This window comes from Triticum urartu, unplaced genomic scaffold, assembly GCF_056163025.1.
Source record: "Triticum urartu cultivar PI428250 unplaced genomic scaffold, HENAU_Tu73 scaffold473, whole genome shotgun sequence".
NCBI lineage: Eukaryota > Viridiplantae > Streptophyta > Magnoliopsida > Poales > Poaceae > Triticum > Triticum urartu.
Window position 1 is genome coordinate 17501 of NW_028260656.1, and position 7194 is coordinate 24694.

Below are 7194 nucleotides of genomic sequence, written 5' to 3' on the forward strand. Positions count from 1 at the left end.
GGAATAAGTGATTGTCTGATAATGAGCAAGGAATATACGTCTTTCTGCTAAAGAGGATCTATTAAACTCATAATTCATTAGATCCTTGTTATCAATGCCAACTAGGTATCATAAGTAAATGGATCCCGGTTGTTCAATCCTTTGATAACCAAGGTCATTCTTTGCTAAAGAGAAATGATCACTATGAGTCAGACTCAATAGAATTGGATCCATTCCAAATAGCGAGAATTAGGATTCTTGATCCCTCTCAATCTCTCTTTCAATTCGAGGATCCAGAGAGGTGTTTTCATAGTCATCTCCGAATATTTGCCATCTCGGAATATTTTCGATTTCATTTTTCTATGATATGTCTTTCTATATGAAAATTGGTTATTTACGATGTACGATGATCCCTGTTAAGCATCCATGGCTGAATGGTTAAAGCGCCCAACTCATAATTGGTAAATTTGCGGGTTCAATTCCTGCTGGATGCACACGAACGGGAACATTCCATAAGTCTATTGGAACTGGCTCTCTATCCATGGAATCTCATCCATCATCCATACATAACGAATTGGTATGGTATATTCATACCATAACATAAGAACAATAAGAACTCGAATTCTTATCGATACTGGAACTCAGAGCATAGGAGGGAAAGTCGATTTATGGATGGAATCAAATACGCAGTATTTACAGAAAAAAGTCTTCGTTTATTGGGAAAGAATCAATATACTTTTAATGTCGAATCGGGATTCACTAAGACAGAAATAAAGCATTGGGTCGAACTCTTCTTTGGTGTTAAGGTGGTAGCTGTGAATAGCCATCGACTACCTGGAAAAGGTAGAAGAATAGGACCTATTCTGGGCCATACAATGCATTACAGACGTATGATCATTACCCTTCAACCGGGTTATTCTATTCCACTTCTAGATAGAGAAAAAAACTAAAGGAGAATACTTAATAATACGGCGAAACATTTATACAAAACACCTATCCCGAGCACACGCAAGGGAACCGTAGACAGGCAAGTGAAATCCAATCCACGAAATAATTTGATCCATGGACGGCACCGTTGTGGTAAAGGTCGTAATTCCAGAGGAATCATTACCGCAAGGCATAGAGGGGGAGGTCATAAGCGCCTATACCGTAAAATAGATTTTCGACGGAATCAAAAAGACATATCTGGTAGAATCGTAACCATAGAATACGACCCTAATCGAAATGCATACATTTGTCTCATACACTATGGGGATGGTGAGAAGAGATATATTTTACATCCCAGAGGGGCTATAATTGGAGATACTATTGTTTCTGGTACAAAAGTTCCTATATCAATGGGAAATGCCCTACCTTTGAGTGCGGTTTGAACTATTGATTTACGTAATTGGAAGTAACCAATTAGGTTTACGACGAAACCTAGAAATCGATCACTGATCCAATTTGACTACCTCTACGGGATAGACCTCAACAGAAAACTGTTGAGTAACGGCAGCAAGTGATTGAGTTCAGTAGTTCCTCATAGAAAATTATTGGCTCTAGAGATATGGTAATATGGAGAAGACAAAATTGTTTGAAGCACGCACAGAACCGGAAGCGCCCCTTGTTTCAAAGAGAGGAGGACGGGTTATTCACATTTAATTTGATGGTCAGAGGCAAATTGAAAGCTAAGCAGTGGTAATTAAGACCCCCGGGGGAAAATAGGGATGTCTCCTACGTTACCCATAATATGTGGAAGTATCGACGTAATTTCATAGAGTCATTCGATCTGAATGCTACATGAAGAACATAAGCCAGATGACGGAACGCAGAGACCTAGGATGTAGAAGATCATAACATGAGCGATTCGGCAGATTTGGATTCCTTTCCTATATATCCACTCATGTGGTACTTCATCATATGATTCATATAAGATCCATCTGTCTAGAGATCGTCATATACATCTAGAAAGCCGTATGCTTTGGAAGAAGCTTGTACAGTTTGGGAAGGGGTTTTTTGAGAGAAAAGAAGAATCTACTTCAACCGATATGCCCTTAGGCACGGCCATGCATAACATAGAAATCACACGTGGAAGGGGTGGGCAATTAGCTAGAGCAGCAGGTGCTGTAGCGAAACTCATTGCAAAAGAGGGTAAATCGGCCACTTTAAGATTACCATCTGGGGAGGTCCGTTTAGTATCCCAAAACTGCTTAGCAACAGTCGGACAAGTGGGTAATGTTGGGGTGAACCAAAAAAGTTTGGGTAGAGCCGGATCTAAGTGTTGGCTAGGTAAACGCCCCGTAGTAAGAGGGGTAGTTATGAACCCTGTGGACCACCCCCATGGGGGCGGTGAAGGGAAAGCTCCCATTGGTAGAAAAAAACCCACAACCCCTTGGGGTTATCCTGCGCTTGGAAGAAGAACTAGGAAAAGGAAAAAATATAGCGATAGTTTTATTCTTCGTCGCCGTAAGTAAATACGTAACTAGGAATATGGAAAATTGCATTTTTGGAATTTGCAATAATGCGATGGGCGAACGACGGGAATTGAACCCGCGCATGGTGGATTCACAATCCACTGCCTTGATCCACTTGGCTACATCCGCCCCTTATCCAGCTAAAGGATTTTTTTCTTTTTTCCATTGATCATTATTCTATTTATTCTGACCTCCGTACTTCGATCGAGATATTGGACATAGAATGCCACTCTTTAAAAAGGAAAAAAGGAGTAATCAGCTGTGACACGAAAAAAAACGAATCCTTTTGTAGCTCATCATTTATTGGCAAAGATAGAAAAGGTCAATATGAAGGAGGAGAAAGAAACAATAGTAACGTGGTCCCGGGCATCTAGCATTCTACCCACAATGGTTGGCCATACAATCGCGATTCATAATGGAAAGGAACATATACCTATTTACATAACAAATCCTATGGTAGGTCGCAAATTGGGGGAATTCGTGCCTACTCGGCATTTCACGAGTTATGAAAATGCAAGAAAGGATACTAAATCTCGTCGTTAACTGAATTCTGAATAGAAAGATTAAGAAGAAAAAAAGATTCAAAATAAAGACAGAAATACCCAATATCTTGCTAGAACAAGATATTGGGTATTTCTGTCTTCAAAAATTCTTATATGTTAGCAGAAAAACCTTATCCATTAATAGATGGAACTTCAACAGCAGCTAAGTCTAGAGGGAAGTTGTGAGCATTACGTTCGTGCATTACTTCCATACCAAGGTTAGCACGGTTGATGATATCAGCCCAAGTATTAATAACGCGACCTTGACTATCAACTACAGATTGGTTGAAATTGAAACCATTTAGGTTGAAAGCCATAGTACTAATACCTAAAGCAGTGAACCAGATTCCTACTACAGGCCAAGCAGCCAAGAAGAAGTGTAAAGAACGAGAGTTGTTGAAACTAGCATATTGGAAGATTAATCGGCCAAAATAACCATGAGCAGCCACAATATTATAAGTTTCTTCCTCTTGACCAAATTTGTAACCCTCATTAGCGGATTCATTTTCAGTAGTTTCCCTGATCAAACTAGAGGTTACCAAGGAACCATGCATAGCACTGAATAGGGAACCGCCGAATACACCAGCTACACCTAACATGTGGAATGGATGCATAAGGATGTTGTGCTCTGCCTGGAATACAATCATAAAGTTGAAAGTACCAGAGATTCCTAAAGGCATACCATCAGAAAAGCTTCCTTGACCAATAGGGTAAATCAAGAAAACAGCAGTAGCAGCTGCAACAGGAGCTGAATATGCAACAGCAATCCAAGGACGCATACCCAGACGGAAACTAAGTTCCCACTCACGACCCATATAACAAGCTACACCAAGTAAGAAGTGTAGAACAATTAGCTCATAAGGACCACCATTGTATAACCACTCATCAACAGATGCAGCTTCCCAAATTGGGTAAAAGTGCAATCCGATCGCCGCAGAAGTAGGGATAATAGCACCAGAGATAATATTGTTTCCATAAAGTAAAGAACCAGAAACAGGCTCACGAATACCATCAATATCTACTGGAGGGGCAGCGATGAAGGCGATAATAAATACAGAAGTTGCGGTCAATAAGGTAGGGATCATCAAAACACCGAACCATCCGATGTAAAGACGATTTTCAGTGCTAGTTATCCAGTTGCAGAAGCGACCCCACAGGCTTGTACTTTCGCGTCTCTCTAAAATTGCAGTCATGGTAAGATCTTGGTTTATTCAAATTGCAAGGACTCCCAAGCACACGTATTAACTAGAATATAGATAATAGAAGGCTTGTTATTTAACAGTATAACATAGACTATATACCAATGTCAACCAAGTCAGCCCAAAGATTAGCTATCCATATAACTAAATTAACCAAACCAATAATTTTGTATTTGTAAATGAAGTGAGTCAAAGTGAAAAACTTTGATGGGTCTTTTCTATATGGGTTGCCCGGGACTCGAACCCGGAACTAGTCGGATGGAGTAGATAATTCTTCCTTGTTACAATAGAGAAAAATCCCTCCCCAAATCGTGCTTGCATTTTTCATTGCACACGACTTTCCCTATGTAGAAATAGCCAATTTCTATTCCAAAGAGGAAGTTCTACTAATTTTTTTAATTAGTAAGTTGATTCACCTACTCTTTATTATAATAAAAAGAACATTTCAGAATGAAAAATAGAAAAGTTTTTTCTTGATCATTTATCAACCCTTTCCTGTTTCTTAATTTCGTCTAATGATTAATTAAGAGGGTTGACCAGGTCATTGATACGTATAATATCCAAATACCAAATACGCTCAGTGTGTGATCCACAGAAAGAAAAAAGAGTTGTTTTGGTGAACATCAAAGAAAAAACTTGCTCTTCTTCCATAAAAAATTCTTCTAAAAATGCCGAACCCAATCGTTGCATAAAAGTTCGTACCGTGCTTTTATGTTTACGAGCTAAAGTTCTAGCACATGAAAGTCGAAGTATATACTTTAGTCGATACAAAGTCCGTTTTTTCGAAGATCCACTATGATAATGAAAAAGATTTCTACATATCCGACCAAATCGATCAAGAATATCCCAATCTGATAAATCTGTCCAAATGGGTTTACTAATAGGATGCCCCGATCCAGTACAAAATTGAGCTTTTGATAAGTATCCTATGAGGAGAGTAGCGGGGACTATGGTATCGAATTTTTTCATTCGAGTATCTATTAGAAATGAATTCTCCAGCATTTGATTCCTTACTAACAAAGAACTTTTTTGTACACTTGAAAGGTACCCCATAAAATCGAAGCAAGAGTTTGCTAATTGGTTTATATGGATTCTTCGCGGCTGAGTCCAAAAACAGAAATAATATTGCCAGAAATTGATAAGGTAGCATTTCCATTTCTTCTTCAAAAAAAAAGTGCCTTTTGATGCAAGAATTGCCTTTCCTTGATATCGAACATAATGCATAAGAGGATCCATAAAGAACCATAGGGTTTTCCGAGAAAAACCAGGGTACATTATCCCAAAATGTTCCATCTTCCTAGAAAAGTGGATTCGTTCCAGAAAAGTTCCAGAAGATGCTAATGGTAAGCAAGAAGATTGTTTACGAAGAAACAACAAAAAAAATTCATATTCTGATACATAAGAGTTATATAGGAATTGAAATAGTCTTTTATTTTCTTTTTGAAAAAAAAAAATGGATTTCATTGAAGTAATAAAACTATTCCAATTCGAATAATAGTTGAGAAAGAATCGCAATAAATGCAAAGATGGAACATCTTGGATACGGTATTGAAGGAGTTGAACCAGGATTTCCAAATGGATAGGATAGGGTATTTCTATATGTGATAGATAATCCAAATGCAAAAATTTGTCTTCTAAAAAGGGAAATATTGAATGAATAGAGCGTAAATTCTGAAACTTTGGTATTTCTTTTTCTTTCAGACAAAAAAATTCCCGTAGCGAGAATGGGATTTCCACAACGATCGCAAACCCTTCAGATAGAATCTGAGAATAAAACTCAGAATAAAAATAATTTTTGTAATCCAATAATCGATCTTGGTTAGGATGATTAACCGAGTTATCCAAAAAATTCTGCTGATACATTCGAATAATTAAACGTTTCACAAGTAGTGAACTAAATTTCTTGTTATTACAACTAACAACTATTTCCACAGGTTCAGAACCATTTAATCCATAATGGTGGGCAAATGCATAAATATATTCCTGAAAGAGAAGTGGGTAGACAAAGTATTGTTGACGAGATTTATGTTTTTCTGAATACCCTTCGAATTTTTCCATTTGTATTTCTACTTGAATCAGAGAGAAGAAGCATTTCTCGGTTTATCGAATGATGATACATAGTGCAATATGGTCAGAACAGGGTGTTGCATTTTTAATACAAACCCTGGAAAGAAAGGGAGTCTAATCCACAGATCTTTTTCTGCTCCTTTTCTACCCAATTAGTTTATGTTTGTTCTAATTAAAAAAAAAGAACAGAACAAGTTTTTTATTTTTGCAGGCCAATCGCTCTTTTGACTTTGGAATACAGCCTCTTTATCAATATACTGCTTCTTTTACACATTCAATCCATAACATCCCTTATTCAATCCATAATCAAGAATAATTAGGATTTCTAAAAAAAAAAAGAAAAAATAAAGGGTCCACTCATAGGAAAACCCAACCTTGTCCCCGCATCCGGCACTAATCTATTTTTAACGTCTAATTAGAGCGGGGAATCATTCCAATTAGGAAGTTCAGCTCGTTGCTTTTTATTTTACCAGAATTGGAGCCAGGCTCTATCCATTTATTCATTAGACCCAGAAAATCGTAATTTTGGATTCCATTCAAAAAAGATTGATTTTATTACGACATGCTATTTTTTCCATTCATTACCTTTGAGGATCAGTCGTGGTCTTCTAGACTCTACCAAGAGTCTGGACGAATTTGTTGTTTCATCCAAATGTGTAAAAGATCATAGTCGCACTTAAAAGCCGAGTACTCTACCATTGAGTTAGCAACCCAGATAAAAAAAGGATCTTAGATACGATCGAAATCCAAAAATCAATGGAATTACACCGCGCGCTTCTGTCAAAACATTGAACTAGCAAGACATCAAAAGATTTTTTTTATCGACCATGAAAAACACTCAAATGCCAAAACGAACAGGTCCGGTGAAATTCCACTAAAGTAAAGTTAAAAAAAGAGCGACCCTAATCACGATGGCCAAATTCTCCTTATTTTTAGCGATTTTTATTAACAAAA